Source organism: Leptodactylus fuscus, chromosome 8 (assembly GCF_031893055.1).
Source record: "Leptodactylus fuscus isolate aLepFus1 chromosome 8, aLepFus1.hap2, whole genome shotgun sequence".
NCBI lineage: Eukaryota > Metazoa > Chordata > Amphibia > Anura > Leptodactylidae > Leptodactylus > Leptodactylus fuscus.
The window spans coordinates 36,462,141-36,478,750 of record NC_134272.1 but is presented as its reverse complement, the minus strand read 5'-3'; the positions used below and the strand labels follow the sequence as shown (position 1 = coordinate 36,478,750).

The window sequence follows — 16,610 nt, the reverse complement described above, 5'->3', positions numbered from 1 at the left end:
CATTGCACCCATTAAATTTGCGTTGGAGTCTCCATCTGGAAACTACATCACACTGTGCATCCAAAATTGACAGTTGAAAACGTCCTGCAAGTTTGACTTTTTTGTCTGGCAGTTTTAGTAATAAAGTAATGGACACCCATCTGACCCCATTATAGTTTATAGGGTCTATCAGGGTAATTATGGGACTCCTATTGTAGCCGTTCACCTATCCATTATTCTGGTATTTGAACAGATCAGAACAACAGACAGGCCAACGCTGATGTGACTCTAGCATCAAGCATTCCTCAAACTCTTTCTTGCATAACAAAATATACAAAAAAGTTTGAAGCTAAACAATGAAAAATAAGCTTTATTTATAAAAAGGGAATCTCTACAAGTCATAAGAAAAGCCCAACACGTGCCATGTACAACGTAATTAGCACAAGAGAGCAGAAAGCATATGATGGAAGCAGCTTGTGGAGGAATAGTCTGAGACCGTCGTAGAAGGTAGTGGGATGACAATTAGCTTCTATCCGTACAGGCGGCCTGACTGCAGCTCATTACTGGAACGGCCAACAGCAGCTGCTCCGTGCACTTTACTTGGACCGCTGCCTCATCTTTCTCCTTTTACGCTTAAGCCTGAGGAAATAATGTGATAAATTACATTCAAAGCAGAGCAAAAGCAAAACATACGGTCTCCCAAGACACACCGTACAATGTGCTAAAATCTACATTAGACAGGGAATCATCATTTACTGCAAATTCTAAAATGGTGGTACTGGGGACTGGATTACAAGGCTTAATGAGGTTAGATTATAAATTCAGCACATAACCAGGAATCTGTGTTGGGATTCACCTTATTCCCATGGCTCTGAACATAGCTGCTAACTATCCAGCATGGGTAATGTCTAGCAGATCGATTAATGGGCCTTGAAAAGATTATACAACTGTGAATGCAGGAACTGTCTATTGTCTGGCGTTAGTCAGAAACTCTGCTACGATTTCCTTATTATATCAGGGTTATCAAACTGAGACATTACATGCGAGAGAATAGAACCTGACCACGAGAAAGAAATCATCATTGGGTTTCTGAGAAAGGACCAGACCACAGAAAGTTCCGTCATTCATCATTATATCCATTTGCAACCAATGAAAACAGACTGCCATTAAAGAGCGCCTGTCACCCCGTGCACAATGCTATATTACATACATCATTGATCCTCGCTGTGCTTCGGCACAATTAAAATTGGTTGTTTTAAAATCTGCCACCAAATCAAGAAGTATGGCACCTGGAAAGTCATATGTGAATTAGCTCCAAGGAGGCAAAATCCTTTTGTATTTCTCTGAGACAATAAAAGGAGAATCAAAGCAAATTCACATAACTTTCCAGGGGCCGTATCTTTTAAACAGGTAGACAGATTTTAAAACAAAAATTTTTTAATTGTCGACAAGCACAGCAAGGATTAAATGATGTATGTAATTTAGCATTGTGCACTTAGTGAGAGGTCCTCATTATGATTGGAAAAAAAATAAATAAATAAACACTTTAAAACTCAATTTGAAGTTATTTATGTCTGCAAAAATGTTTCACTTTCAATAGTCTACAAATTTAGATATAATTAAGTTCCCCTTTACACTTAGGACCCATGTAGTAGGCCGCAACAAAAAAGCGTTCCGGGAAAAACACAGCTACAACAAACCTCTTTTTCTCCTGCAATGCTTTTATCTGTTATATCTATAGGGAAACCGCTGGCGTTTCCGTAGGTATAAGCAACATGCTGTGATCACCGCATGCCGCTGCAAATATTTTCCCACAATGTGTGGGTGGAATTGACTAGAATTCTATCCACTTTGCACGGACTGCATTTTTTTTCCCCATCAAGTGGGGCCCGTCCTCAAAGGAAATGTGTCACCAGAAATTACCTATTTTTTAAGAATATTTCATGATTTTATTTTTAATTCTTCATGTCACTATCTATAAGTATAATATCCTGTTATTTTCACTCTGTCCAAAGCCTGGATAGACTTTCACTTGCAGAACGAAAAAAATCTACAATCAAATATTAAAAACATTAGAAAAAATGATATATGTCATCATCTGCTTTTAATAAATACATTTTTAAAAGACTGGTGACTACAGATGAGCGAACACTGTTCAGATCAGCCGATCCAAACAGCACGCTCCCATAGAAATGAATGGAAGCACCTGTGATGCCGGCCGGGTCACAGGTGCTTCCATTCATTTCTATGGGAGCGTGCTGTTCGGATCGGCTGATCCGAACAGTGTTTGCTCATCTCTACTGGTGACCCTTTCCTTTTAAGTAAAGTGTCTTCACTAGAGCCAAGTAGCAATTATTTTGCGCAGTTTTATATTTTATGCAATATGTCCCCAATGCACACATAGCGTGTCACCGAAGTGGGGGCTCTCATAATTTGAACCCCCGGCAGGAATGAATGAAGCAAGAAAGGCACTAGGCCATCTGAATGAGCTCAGAGTGCTTTCGGTTACCAAAAAAAAAAAAATTGTCCCCTTCTTGGCTAGTACACTCAGTCATCTGCATAAGGTGTTACTGGGAATATACAGTAAAGACCAAAAGTTTGGACACACCTTCTCATTCAAAGAGTTTTCTGTATTTTCATGACTATTAAAATCATAGATTCACACTGAAGGTATCAAAATTATGAATTAACACATTAACACAGGTGGAATTATGTACTTAAATTGTGAAACAACTGAAAATCTGTCTTATATTCTCGGTTCTTCAAAGTAGCCATCTTTTGCTTTGATTCCTGCTTTGCACACTCTTGGCATTCTCTTGATGAGCTTTAAGAGGTAGTCACCGGAAATGGTTCTCACTTCACAGGTGTGCCCTGTCAGGTTTAATAAGTGGGATTTCTTGCCTTATAAATGAGGTTGAGACCATCAGTTGTGTTGTGCAGAAGTCAGGTGGATACACAGCTGATAGTCCTACTGAATAGACTGTTAGAATTTGTATTATGGCAAGAAAAAGGCAGCTAAGTAAAGAACAACGAGTGGCCATCATTATTTTAAGAAATGAAGGTCAGTCAGTCCGAAAATTGGGAAAACTTTGAAAGTGTCTCCAAGTGCAGTTGCAAAAACCATCAAGCGCTACAAAGAAACTGGCTTACATGAGGACCACCCCAGGAAAGGAAGACCAAGAGTCACCTCTGCTGCAGAGGATAAGTTCATCTGAGTCACCAGCCTCAGAAATCGCAGGTTAACAGCAGCTCAGATTAGAGACCAGGTCAATGCCACACAGAGTTCTAGCAGCAGACACATCTCTACAACAACTGTTAAGAGGAAACTTTGTGCAGCAGGCCTTCATGGTAAAATAGCTGCTAGAAAACCACTGCTAAGGACAGGCAGCAAGCAGAAGAGACTTATTTGGGCTAAAGAACACAAGGAATGGACATTAGGCCAGTGGAAATCTGTGCTTTGGTCTGATGAGTCCAAATTTGAGATCTTTGGTTCCAACCACCGTGTCTTTGTGCGACGCAGAAAAGGTGAACGGATGGACGCTACATGCCTGGTTCCCACCGTGAAGCATGGAGTAGGAGGTGTGATGGTGTGGGGGTGCTTTGCTGGTGACATTGTTGGGGATGTATTCAAAATTGAAGGCATACTGGTAGCATGGCTACCACAGCATCTTGCAGTGGCATGTTATTCCATCCGGTTTGCGTTTAGTTGGACCATCGTTTATTTTTTAACATGACAATGACTCCAAATACACCTCCAGGCTGTGTAAGGGCTATTTGACCAAGAAGGAGAGTGATGGAGTGCTATACCAAATGACCTGGCCTCCACAGTCACCAGACCTGAGCCCAATCGAGATGGTTTGGGGTGAAGTGGACCGCAGAGTGAAGGCAAAAGGGCCAACAAGTGCTAAGCATCTCTGGGAACTCCTTCAAGACTGTTAGAAGACCATTTCAGGTGGCTAACTCTAGAAGCTCATAAAGAGTGTGCAAAGCAGTAATCAAAGCAAAAGGTGGCTACTTTGAAGAACCTAGAATATAAGACAGATTTTCAGTAGTTTCTCACTTTTTTGTTACATATATAATTGCACATGTGTTACTTCATAGTTTTGATGCCTTCAGTGTGAATCTACAATTGTCATAGTCATGAAAATACAGAAAACTCTTTGAATGAGAAGGTGTGTCCAAACTTTTGGTCTGTACTGTATAACATACTGTGTAAAGGTGGCCACAGCATATGAACAAAGTTGAGCATTGGCTGAAACATTAAAATCATAACTATTCACATAAGTGCTCACCTGCGCATTCTCTTCTTTCTCCACTGCAAAATAAAAAATACAAATTAAATTCAACACAATTAAGACTTTCAAAAGACATCAGTGTCTAAATAATCAGCAAAAAAATAAAATAAATGTAAAACAATATCTGCACAAAGTTGTTAGAGCAGTTAGACCCTCAAGTGTCCAGGCAGCTATACATGTAAAAATGTAAATAGAATATAGCAGGATAGATACAATAAACTCTTCATCATGGAAAGCAGACAACCCCAAAAAGACATGCGAGAGCCCATCCATCATTGGCACTTGCCAACTAAAATTTTTTAGGATGTGTGTAGTGTTGTCCATGGATATATATATATATATATATATATATATATATATATATATATATATATATATATATATATATATATATATATATATATCCCCTAACATCTTTCGAAGCAAAAAAAAAAAATATAAGACCCCATATAAGACCCCTGAAAATAATTCAGGAAATCACGGGTGTCTACTTCCCTGCACATGGGATGTTAACTGTAGACTTTCACTGCTCCTTTAAAGTAGGGAAGGTGATCAAACATAAAGACAGTGTTGCAAACTTCTCCGGGGCTCCGGCACAACTCCCTGTTCTCTTCTGCATTGTTGGCTGTTGTCAGGGAACATTGGTCACTGGTCTAACCACAGTCCTCAGCTGCCCCTGACGTCAGTCAGAAGTGCTGATGAAAGCAGGGAACCCCGCTGGAGCCCAGGAGAGGTGAGAAACACTTTTTTTTTTAATGTTTGATCACCCAGCTTATTATACTCCAGCATCTGAAAAGACCCCAGAATATAAAAGCAGTTCCGGTTTGGCCATGTTCGCCCTATACTTGGTCATTCTGTAAAAGGGGTGTGACCTTAATCACCATTAATCGGAATATAGGTAAAACGCCAAATTAATTTTGATTTGGGTCATAATCACCCAGCCCTGTCCATGACACATATACAGCCTAACAGTTTTTCACAGCGTTTGCTAATGCCTAGTGAATGGCAGCAAACTAAGTATCTAGCCTAAAGATAGGTCATATATTTTTTTGTCTCTGATAACACCTTTAACAGGAGACTTGTTTGTCATTGCACTTTCACAATGCTAGCGCCACTTAAACTCTGTTCACATTTGCATTAAAGGTTTATTAACATGGTGGCTAATCATACTCACAGAAAGTAGAACAGCTAGAGGAAACAAATCTGCCTGATTCTCATGGAAATGAATAGGAGTGCTGGGAGACTTTGGAAGAAGATTCCACCTCAAAAATCCAACAGCAAAAAGCTCTGTTTGAACTCAGCCTAATACTGTTTCCATAGCTCAGATGTTACAGAAACATAGCTAAACTTACAACCATGTCTACATAACTAACTTTTACTTCCAATAGAGTTACAGGAAAAGAGCAGCATTGCTAGACTATTTCTTTAAAGGGGTTGGCCACTTTCAGACCAATATTGACAAACAAATGTACAATAAAAAGATATACAATTTCCCAATATACTTTCTGAATCAATTCCTCACGGTTTTCTAGATTTCGGCTTGCTGTCATTCATTCTGTTACTTCTAGAGGATAAAACTCTGACCATGGTCATGTGATTTATGGTCCATGGTCATGTGATGAGGACACAGGTGCTGCTCCTTACAGTCACAGCACAGTAATCAGACATCTGCCTGGTAATCAGCTGTGCACCTGTGCGCTCATCACATGACCATGGACCGTAAATCACATGACCATGGTCAGAGTTTTATCCTCTAGAAGTAACAGAATGAATGACAGCAAGCAGAGATCTAGAAAACCAGGAGGAATTGATACAGAAAGTATATTGGAAAATTGTAGATCTTTTTATTGTACATTTGTTTGTCAATTTTGGTCTGAAAGTGGCCAACCCTTTTGAGTTCCAGTACAGTGGTTGAGACTTGAATCCAGCTATTCTCATCTTGGCGATGACTGGATAAGATGGGAATAAATTCTGTCGCAGATTCTGTAACATTTAACAGTAAGAATAGCACTTCACACACAGGACTACTCCTCCTACCAAAACAGATAACACGTCAGAGCCCAATTTAAAGGAGCTGTGCCACTAACCCTAGGTCTAGGTTCATACTAGCGTTCGGGTAAATACGCCCAAGATTCTGCGTAAAAAAGTGTAGAGAAAATGCTGCAGTTTTAGTATAAAATTACCAGGTTTCCACCCTTCAGGTCTGGAAACAGTTTGAACCTAACCTAATGTATTCTTTATTCTCAGGACACAGAATAAGTGTCTAACATAACTATAGACTTCTAGTGATCAGGAGAGCAAGAGCCTGAAAATTTGCATGAATGCTCCATGTGAATGGCGCCCTGATACACAAATGGAACTTCGATGGGGCTACTGGGATGGTGATCTCTTCCTCCCCACTTACTTCCTCCAGGGTTTTTTAGATGTTGCACATGAGTCCTAGTTCTAACCCCAGGTCACTTGATCGCAAAACCAACCCCCAGTCACTCCGCCTCCTTCCTCCACAGTATCTATGTTATGGGGGATGGAGTTACTACAATCTGCAGGCCACCATAGCACAGATAACTTACCTGTAGAAATGGGAGAGGAAGGAGGAAGCGGATTGACCTAGGGTGCTGGCTCCAATCACATGACCCAGGGTTATAACTTGTACCCCTAAATAAACCCTCGGAGGAAGTCAGTAAAAAAAAAACTCCCTGGAGAACCTCTTCAGACTAAGGTCTCATGTAGAAAGCCTCAGCCAAAAATGCTGTGGAGAAGACTGTGGCGGAAACATGTCCCAGTTTTCCTGCAGCTTTTTCATGAGAAGTCGACAGGGTTTTCCTCTGCAGACGTTCCGCCCCTAGTAGACCTATACCAGTAACGTCAGCGTGTCCACAGGTATAATTGACATGCTGCCATTACAAAATCGCTTGCCTTTTCTGCTATAGATTTTTTTTCTGCAATGTGTGAATGGGATTAGCCAGAATCCCATCCAGTTTACAGGCAATGTAAAACGCATCTTTTTTTGCAAAGGAGTTATCGAGTTTCTAATATGACCTGTCCTTAGTAGAGAGCCCCACACACATCGGCTGATCAGGGGCAGCGCAGCTCCCTATAATATTTACAGCCAGGAATCGCTCTGCGCACTCGCACCAGGATCTGTAGAAGAGAGCAGCGCTGTCCAACTGAAGTCTATGTAACATGGGCCGTGGTGTCCCAGAACAGCTGATCTGTAGGGGTGCAGTGTGTTGGATCTCACAGATATAATATTAACCACATGAGGACCGCCGTACGTAAATTTACGGCCTCATGTGCTGGTACCTAAAGACCGGACTATTGTCAAAATACGTCCGGCCTTTAGGTACCTTTCTGGCGGGGGGAGGGGTGCGGGGGGGACAGGGGTTAGGTGTTACTAACACCTAACCCCTTCCTCCATAACGTCCAGTCGGAACTCAGTCCGACTGGACGTGTTAACCCTTTCGATCGCGCCGTGAAACATCACGGCGCGATCGAAAGGGATCCGCCGATAATTTAAAGTGATCGGCACCCCCCGCGGCGAGATCGAGGGGTGCCGATGTCAGTAACAGGTAGTCTGGGGTCTGGCCAGTGACCCCAGACTACCGGAGCCCCCACATACCTGGTGATCCTGCCAGGCGGTGGAGGAAGTGAGCGATGTGTCTCACTTCCTCTGCAGCTTACAGGACACGAGCAGGTTCATGTCCTGCTCGTGTCCTGTCTGCTACTGTGTAGAATCAGTTGATGCTTTCATCAAAGCATCAACTGATTCAAGTGTCCTAAAGGGACACATGAAAAAGTAAAAAAAAAGTTAAAAAAAAAATAATAAAGTGTATGAAAAAAGTAATAAAGTTCTAAAGTCCAAAAATCCCTTTTTTTCTATACAAAATGAATTATATAAAAAAAAGCACTAAAAATTAAAAAAAGCAATGCATATTTGGTATCGCCGCGTCCGTAACAACCTGTACAATAAAACTGAAATAATATTTAATGTACACGGTGAACGTCGGAAAAAAAAACGGAAAAAACTCGCCGGAAATAATGATTTTTTGCCATCTCATCCTACAAAATATGCTATAAAAAGTGATCAAAAAGTCATATTCACCCCACAACAGTGCCAATAAAAAGCGCACATTTTCCCGCAAAAAATAAGCCCTCAACCAACACTGTCAACCGAAAAATAAAAATGTTACGTCTCAGAAGATGGCGATGCAAAAATCACTGATTTATGTCCCCAAATGTGTTTTTGTTCTGCAGACTTAGTATCGCATAAAAAAATAACATAAATGAGGTATCGCCGTAACCGTACCGACCCGCAGAATAAAGGACACATGTTACTTATGCTGTACGCTGCATGGCGAAAAATTTAAAATGTAAAACTCAATGCAGGATTGATTTTTTTTTTTTTTAATCCAGCAAGAAAGAGTTAATAAAATGTAATCAGTAAGTTGTAGGCACCCAAAGATGGTGTCATTACAAAATGCATCTCATCCTGCAAACAACAAGCCCTTATATGGCCACGTCACCAGAAAAATAAAGAAAATATAGCATCTAGCAATGTCAAGGCAAAACCCCCCAAAAATCGCCAAATTATTAGAACACAACTGGCTGCGGCAGATAGGGAATATATAAGCTGTGCGAGCGAATATAAGGGGACACCCCAGATTTACAGCTTATGAGCGAAAAAACACCAGAAGTGACCCCCAAAGTGACTCCCCCAATCATAGGAGCTACTGGGACATAGTAGGGAATTTGGTGTCTGCAATGTTCTCCGCACAGCTTATATATTCCCTCTTCGCCATCCGCTGTGCAGTCACGTCTGGGATACTAATACTCACTACACCCCCTGATAAATTCTTTGAGGGGTGCAGTTTTCAAAATGGGGTCACTCCTTTGGGGAATCCACTTTTCTGGTACCTTACAGGCTCTACAAACATGACATGGCGTCCAGATACCAAACATCAAAATCTGTACTCCAAAAGCCGCATCGCGCTCCATCGCTTCTGCCCTGCTGTGCGCCCAAACTGCAGTTTATGACACATGTATGACACTGGTGTACCCAGGATAACGGACGTAATGTCATATGTGGGTATAAACTGATATTAGGGCACAGCTGGACGCAAAAGGGAAGAAGGGTTATTGGGTTTTTGGAGCGCAGACGGTTTGGTTTTTGGATGCCATGACACTTTTGTAGATCTGAAACGCCAGTAAAGTGGAATCCCCTGATATGTGACCTTATTTTGGAAACTACACCCCTGAAGGATTTCTCCAGGGGTACAGAGAGCATTTTTAACCCCCAAGTGTTGCTATAACTTATTATCCATAAATGAATACGAAGCTGATTGTGAGAGGTGAAAATGACAATTTTTCCAGGAATACGTCATTTCAGTGCGTAATATGTTGTGCCCGCCTTGTATCAGAGATGAACGCTCTAAAAGCTGTTGTGCCCGGGATACCCGCTTACCAGTTTTTGGAGTGTCTCTGCTGACATAAGTTGGGCACAACATATCGGGCACTAAAATGGCGAATCTCTGGAAATTTTTCATTTTTAACTTCTCATTATCAGCTGTGATTTCATTTCTGGAAACTAAATAAATGCAACACTCAAGGGTTAAAAACGCTCGTTACAACACTTCATAAATCCCATCAGTGGGCTAGTGTCCAAAATGGGGTGACATGTCTGCGGATTCCACTTTATTGGCAATTCAGGGGCTTTGCAAAAGTGGCATGGTGTCCTAAAACCAAACTGTGCTCCAAAAACCAAAATAGCGCTCCTTCCCTTCTGTGCCCAAACAGCCATTTATACCCACATATGGCATTAAGTCCGTTATCCGGGGTACACCAGTGTCATACATGTGGGCATACACCGCTATTTGGGTACCCAGCAGGGCGCAGATGTGAAGGAGCGATATGTGCTTTTGGAGTGCAGATTTAGATTCTTTGTTTTTGGACACCACGTCACATTTGCAGAGGCCCTAAAATTGTCCCTACAAAATGGGGTCACTTCTTGGTGAATTCCAGTTTACTGTCACCTGTGTAGTTTCTAAAATGGGGTCACAATGGGGGGTTTCCATTGTATTGATACTTTAGGGGCTCAGCTAATGCGACATGACACCTGAGAACTATTCCAGCCACTTCTGCTTTCTAAAAGCCAAATAGCGCTCTTTCCATTCTGAGCCCCACCGTATACCCATACAGCAGATTATGGCCACATATGGGGTATTGCCGTGTTAAGAAGAAATTGTGTAACAAACTCTGGGGGGCTTTTAATTCTTCAGCTACTTGCAAAATTAAAAATATGGCGCTAAATGGACGATTAATTGGAAAAAAAAAGTAATTTTTCATTTTTACGTCCCATTGTTAATAAAATCTGTGAATCAGCTGTGAGGCCAAAATGCTCACCAAACCCCTAGATAAATTCTATGAGGGGTGTAGTTTCCAAAATGGGGTCACTTTTAGGGGGTTTCCACTTTATTGGTACACTAGGGGCTCTGCAAATTCGACATGGCACCTGAAAAATATTCCAGCAAAATCTGCCCTTCAAAAGCCAAATAGCGCTCTTTCCATTCTGAGTCCCACCATGTTCCCATACAGTAGATTATGACCACATATGGGGCATTTCTGTGTTCAGGAGAAATTGTGTAACGAACTTTAGGGAGCTTTTTTTCCTTTATCCTCTTGTGAAAATGAAAAATTTGGGGCTAAATTGACAGTTTGTTGGAAAAAAAGTAAATTTTCATTTTCATGTCCCAATGTTAATAAAATCTGTGAAACAGCTGTAGGGTCAAAATGCTCACTCTACCCTTTGATATGTTTTGTGGGGGGTGTAGTTTCCAAAATGGGGTCACTTTTAGGGGGTTTCCACTGTATTGGTTCTCTAGGGGCTCTGCAAATCAGACATGGCACCTAAAATTATTCCAGCAAAATCTGCCATCCAAAAGCCAAATAGCGCTCCTTCCATTCTGAGCCCCGCCATGTTCCCATACAGCAGAATATGGCCACATATGGGGTATTGCCGTGTTCAGGATAAATTGTTTAACAAACTTTGGGGGGCTTTTACTCCTTTAACCCCTTGTGAAAATGAAAACTTTGGGGATAAAGTGACATTTTAGTAATTTTTCTTTTACACATTCCAATGTTAGTAAAATCTGTGGAACAACTGTAGGGTCAAAATGCTGACTATACCCCTTGATGAATTCTGTGAGGGGTGTAGATTCTAAAATGGGGTCACTTTTGGGGGGTTTCCATTGTTTTGGTACGCTAAGGGCTCTGCAAATGTGACATGGTGCCTGAAAATTATTCCAGCAAAATATGCTGTTCAAACACCCAGTGTCACTCCTTCCCTTTCGTGCACTGCCGTGTGCCCAAAAATCAGTTTACACCCACATGTGGGGTATTTCTGTGCACGGGAGAAATTGTATAACAAAATGTGAGATGCATTTTCTCCTTTAACCCTTTGTGAATGTGTTAATTTTAGGTCTAAATGAATGTATTAGTGAAAAAAAATGAAATGTCTAAATTTGACCTCCATATTATTTTTATTCTTATGAAATGCTTAAAGGGTTAACAAACATCCCAAATGCTGTTTTGAATAATTTGAGGGGTGTAGTTTTGAAAATGGGGTGATTTATGGGGGTTTCTATTATATAGGCCTTTATAATTCCTTTCAGAACTGAAGTGTTCCCTAAAAAATTAGTTTGAGGAATTTTCTTGTAAATCTGGAAAATCGCTGTTACACTTGTAAGCCTTGTAACGTCCAAAATGAATTAAAAGACGATCAAAAGATGATGCCGATATAAAGCAGAGATATGGGAGATAATATTTATTCATGTATTTGGATGGTATGACTATCTGCCTGAAAAGCAGAGAATTTCACATTTTGAAAATTGCAATTTTTTCCAAATTTCCATCAAATTTGCTAGTTTTTTTTATAAATAAATACAAAAATATTGATTAGTGTTTACCACTAACATGAAGTATAATGTGTTACGAAAAAACAATTTCAAAATCACTTGTGTAAGTTAAAGCGTCTCAAAGTTATTGCCATTTAAAGTGACACATGTCAGTTTTGAAAAAAGAGGCCCGGTCCTTAATGTACTTCTGGGCCTGGTCCTTAACCGGTTAATGACATGTCCAAAGGCTATCAAGATTAGAAACTGGATAACCCCTTTAAATGATATATGAGAAGGCACAAATGTCGCAAACGAAAAAAAAAAAAATCTGAAAAAAATATACTGTATACAAAGTGACGCTCATCTGTCAAGGCAGAACAAACAATTGGCAAAAGCTTCAGCAGCGAATTTACAGACAACCATAACCACATGGGCCAGGGCTCGGGGAGAGCAGAGATTGTGGTGTTGTTTTCTTCCTCCGCTCCTGCAGCCTGCCTCATACACAATAGAGCGGGCGGGCGGGCGCCTCTTACCTTAGCTCTCATGGCGACGGGACCTCCTGAAAAGAAAACAACACGTGAGTTACAGCAATGTACAGACAAGCCGCCCACGTGTAACCAACTCCCGCACAGCCGCCCCTCACCTGCAGCTCACACTCCGGAACTACCGACACTGACGTGCAGCCCTCTGGAGGCGGAAGCAGGGACGCGGCCGTGACGTCATAGCGTCATGGCCGTAGTGCGCAGGAGAGAGCCCTGATCGTAGTGATCGGATGTCACGTGATGGACTTCTTCCCTATAGGGATAACTGTGCTTTAGGTGGTCAGTGACTGGCACCAGAGCAGCTCTCACTTCTGTCTATTCCTACGGCTTGCTATACAATAACTTCCCCACTGTAAGCAATCCTTCTATGAACAGCTATATGCAGCTTTCTCTACACAGGGACTTTATGGATGCAGCATGTCAGGCTAGGTGACAGGACCCAGATCAGCTTTGTAGTTATGGGCAAAAGGGTGTATTCCTCCTGCAAATGTAGCTAAATGTGCCAGCCCCAGTTACAGGGGAAATCAGCCTCCCCCACCAAAAAAAAAAAAAAAGTTGTGGTCAGATGTCCCTAAAGGTCCATTATAACCTTATGGGACACAATGTAATAAATGAATAAATGAAATGAATAGAAAAGTAAAAAAAACATGCGTCAATAACACGCCCTTATCGCAGGTCCTAGTCCCATCCCCAACGACACTATACAAAATAAAAATTACCGTACCAAGGGGAAAAACTAGTTTAAAAAGTTTTTAGTGTCACTTTGTGCTATTAAATAAAAAAAAAAGAAAAACTTGGTTTTCCCTCCTCTTTTGTTTACATTTTCCTGGATATTTAAAAAAAAAAAAAAAAAAAAATTGTAAAAATAAAGCACTTTGGGTCACCAACCTCCCCCTTCCCCCACAGAAATTAGTTGAATAACGCAAATGATAAAAATTTTACACACCTCAAAACCGCTCATACAAAAATCCCAAAAACGTGACTGGACCTGGACCAGAAATTGGCCCGGTACTGAGATGGAATTAATATTGTAACAAAGTGAAAAAGAATCCTGTCCTAACAGATCATTAAAGTAACTTTTAATAGATAACTACAAAATAATATTTATATTAAATGTATAATAAAGTACTCTATACAATGAAGTGGATTATAATCTTAAATACCTGTCCTGTGGTATAAGGCATAGAAGTCACTGTATTGTGTTATGGAACTCAACAGCATAGACATTTATTTTTGCCACAGTGATAAATGCCTGCAGGGAGAAAACCTGGACTGATCTCTACTTAAGTCCTTGAGGAGTATTTTTTTTTTTTTTTTTTTAAACCCGGAATTGTAACTGTGGCGGTAACTCATTGATTCTTATTTGTTCTCATATATGGAAAGTCTTTTTGGATCAACAAACTTCACACTAACACCGCTTGGGTTGAATGAAATAGTAGACTACAAAGCAAAGATTTATTTATTTTTTTACACTAAATATATATACACTGTGTATATATATATATATATATATATATATATATATATATATATATGTATATATATATTTTTTTTAATTTTATTTTATTTTTGCTCTCCCTTGGACTGTTGCTCAGTGGTCAAAGGTGTTTTCAGATAAAAGTAAATTTTGCATTTCATTTGGAAATCGCGGTCCCAGAGTCTGGAGGAAAAGTGGAGAGGCCGCTCTACACAATCCAAACAGCTTGGTGTGAAGTTTCCACAATCAGTGATGGTTTGGGGAGCCATGTCATCTGCTGGTGTAGTGTAGTGTATGTCCACTGTGTTTTATCAAGACCAAAGTCAGCGCAGCCACCTACCAGGAAATTCTAGAGCACTTCAGGCTTCCCTCTACCCACAAAATTATTGGAGATGAAAATTTCATTTTCCAACAGGACTTGCCAAAATAGCTAGTTTGGTATGTTAATGCCAGAAGTGTTTATTTACAGCTGACCGATAGCAGACATTAGTTTCCCATAAGCAGATCAGTCATGCTAGATATTTTCGACCGGCTGTTAGCCAAAACTATTAATATTTAGCATGATAAACCAATTTTGGAACCTTATGGAAACTCACCTTTTCTACAATTTCATAGGGACCCCACCACTTTGTCAGAAACTTACTTTCAACAGTGGGAACTAGAACCAGGACCCTGTCCCCAGGACTGAAGGTCCTCACCCTGGCAGATTTGTTACAAATACTGCTCTTTCATGATGTTTGACATAAAGGGGGTACACTGGTCAGTAAGGTCAGTAGTACTGGTCAGTATTTCTTTGGGAATCCCTGTGCAAGAGAACATGTAAAATAATTCCCGAGCAATATTTTTGGAAGCCATGTTTCTTAAGGTGCCTCTGGGTACCGGGTGGCATTGTCCAACACAACAAGAATGTATTGATATCCCCTAGCGAATTTGACTAGGGGCCCCACCAGATCCATTGCGATTCTTTCAAATGGCACCTCAATGATGGGAAGTGGCACCAAGGGGCTACGGTAGTGAGGTGTTAGGGCACTTAACTGACATGTGGGGCATGACTCACAGTACCTCCTCACTTCTTCATATACCCCAGGCCAGAAAAACCTTTGGAGAACCCTCTCTTGCGTTTTGCTATTCTCCAAATGACCACCTAACACATGGTTATGGGCTAAATCTAGCACCATTCGGCGGTAAGGTTTTGGCACCAGAAGCTGTTCCACAATTTCATTCTTACCCTTGGTGACCCGGTACACAAGGTCACCATTCATGGCAAAGTGTGGAAATTTATGGTCAGCTTCAGGTTCTTGTGGTACATCATTTATTACTGTAACATTGGCCCGAGCAGTACTCAGAGTGGGGTCTCTCACTTGCTCAGTCCCAAAGTTACCCCGAGACACTTCTAAATCTAATACCTGTTGACCAGGTAGGGAAGTTTCTTCTTCTTCCCCGGCTAACACCTGCAAAGGGAAGACGTCATCAACATGTATGTTAGGCAGACTCACTGGTCCATCGTTTTCAACAAACTCCTCATTTGACCCTTTATTTATAGGGGAAGGTACAGATTCAGCTGAAGTTACTTCATTGGCAACAGAAGTTTTACCCCTTCTTCACAATTCACAGAACAACGGGAAATCGCAGCCTATTATAACTTCATACATAAGCCTTTTTACAACCCCAACTTCGTAGATTACAGTTCCAGATGGAGTCACCAATTTAACAGAGGCCACGGGGTAAGCTACGACATCCCCGTGGATGCATATCACTCTTATATGTTTGTCTGGCACATAGTCCTTAGCCACAAGGCTGGCCCGAACCAAAGACACCAGGCTACCAGAGTCCAAAAGGGCCTTCACAGAGCGGCCATTGACTTTTAACATGCAAACATGCGGTTTAGTCCCTGGTCCTGGAAGGAAGGCACAAACAGGCTCTGCAAACAGGAACTGTCGCTGACTAGCATCACACTCCATGGGCTCCGAGGTGAGTGAGCAATGGGCAAGCACGTGTCCACATTCATTGCACCTCCAGCAATGGAGGGCCCCTGGTCTCCTTGACAGGGAGTCCTTTCTAGGAGTAGAGGACCAGTCTTTTGCCTTCGCTCGAGCTCCAGGACCCCGCTACCTCTCAAAATTTTTGACACACCTCCCGCTGGAACCCTCTTACCTACAGATGTAACGGGTCTGGTACTCCTGGGAGGTGTTGGTGCTGCAGGGACATCATGGAGGTAGTCCTTGGTCGCAATATACCTCTCCACCAGGTTGACCAGCTGCTCAGCAGTTTTGAGGTCTCAGTGTCCAACCCAGCGTTGTAGCTCTGCTGGAAGCGCCCTGAAGAAATTATCTATGACCACCTTTTCCACGATCTGGGCTGGTGTACAGGTCTCTGGTTCCAGCCATTTTCGTACAAGATGGATGAGGTCATACATCTGAGACCTGGC

The 16,610-nt window shown here is 41.4% G+C and overlaps 1 long non-coding RNA gene across 1 annotated transcript; it reads right to left on the bottom strand.

Annotated features, from left to right (window-relative positions):
- Positions 1 to 321: 321 nt before the first annotated feature.
- LOC142216823 (uncharacterized) lies at positions 322 to 12,827 on the bottom strand. The gene is made up of 3 exons (XR_012717365.1): positions 12,697 to 12,827; positions 4,272 to 4,294; positions 322 to 618 (listed from the first exon to the last, which is right to left on the bottom strand). It is a non-coding gene; the product is annotated as an uncharacterized LOC142216823 (long non-coding RNA).
- Positions 12,828 to 16,610: the final 3,783 nt, after the last annotated feature.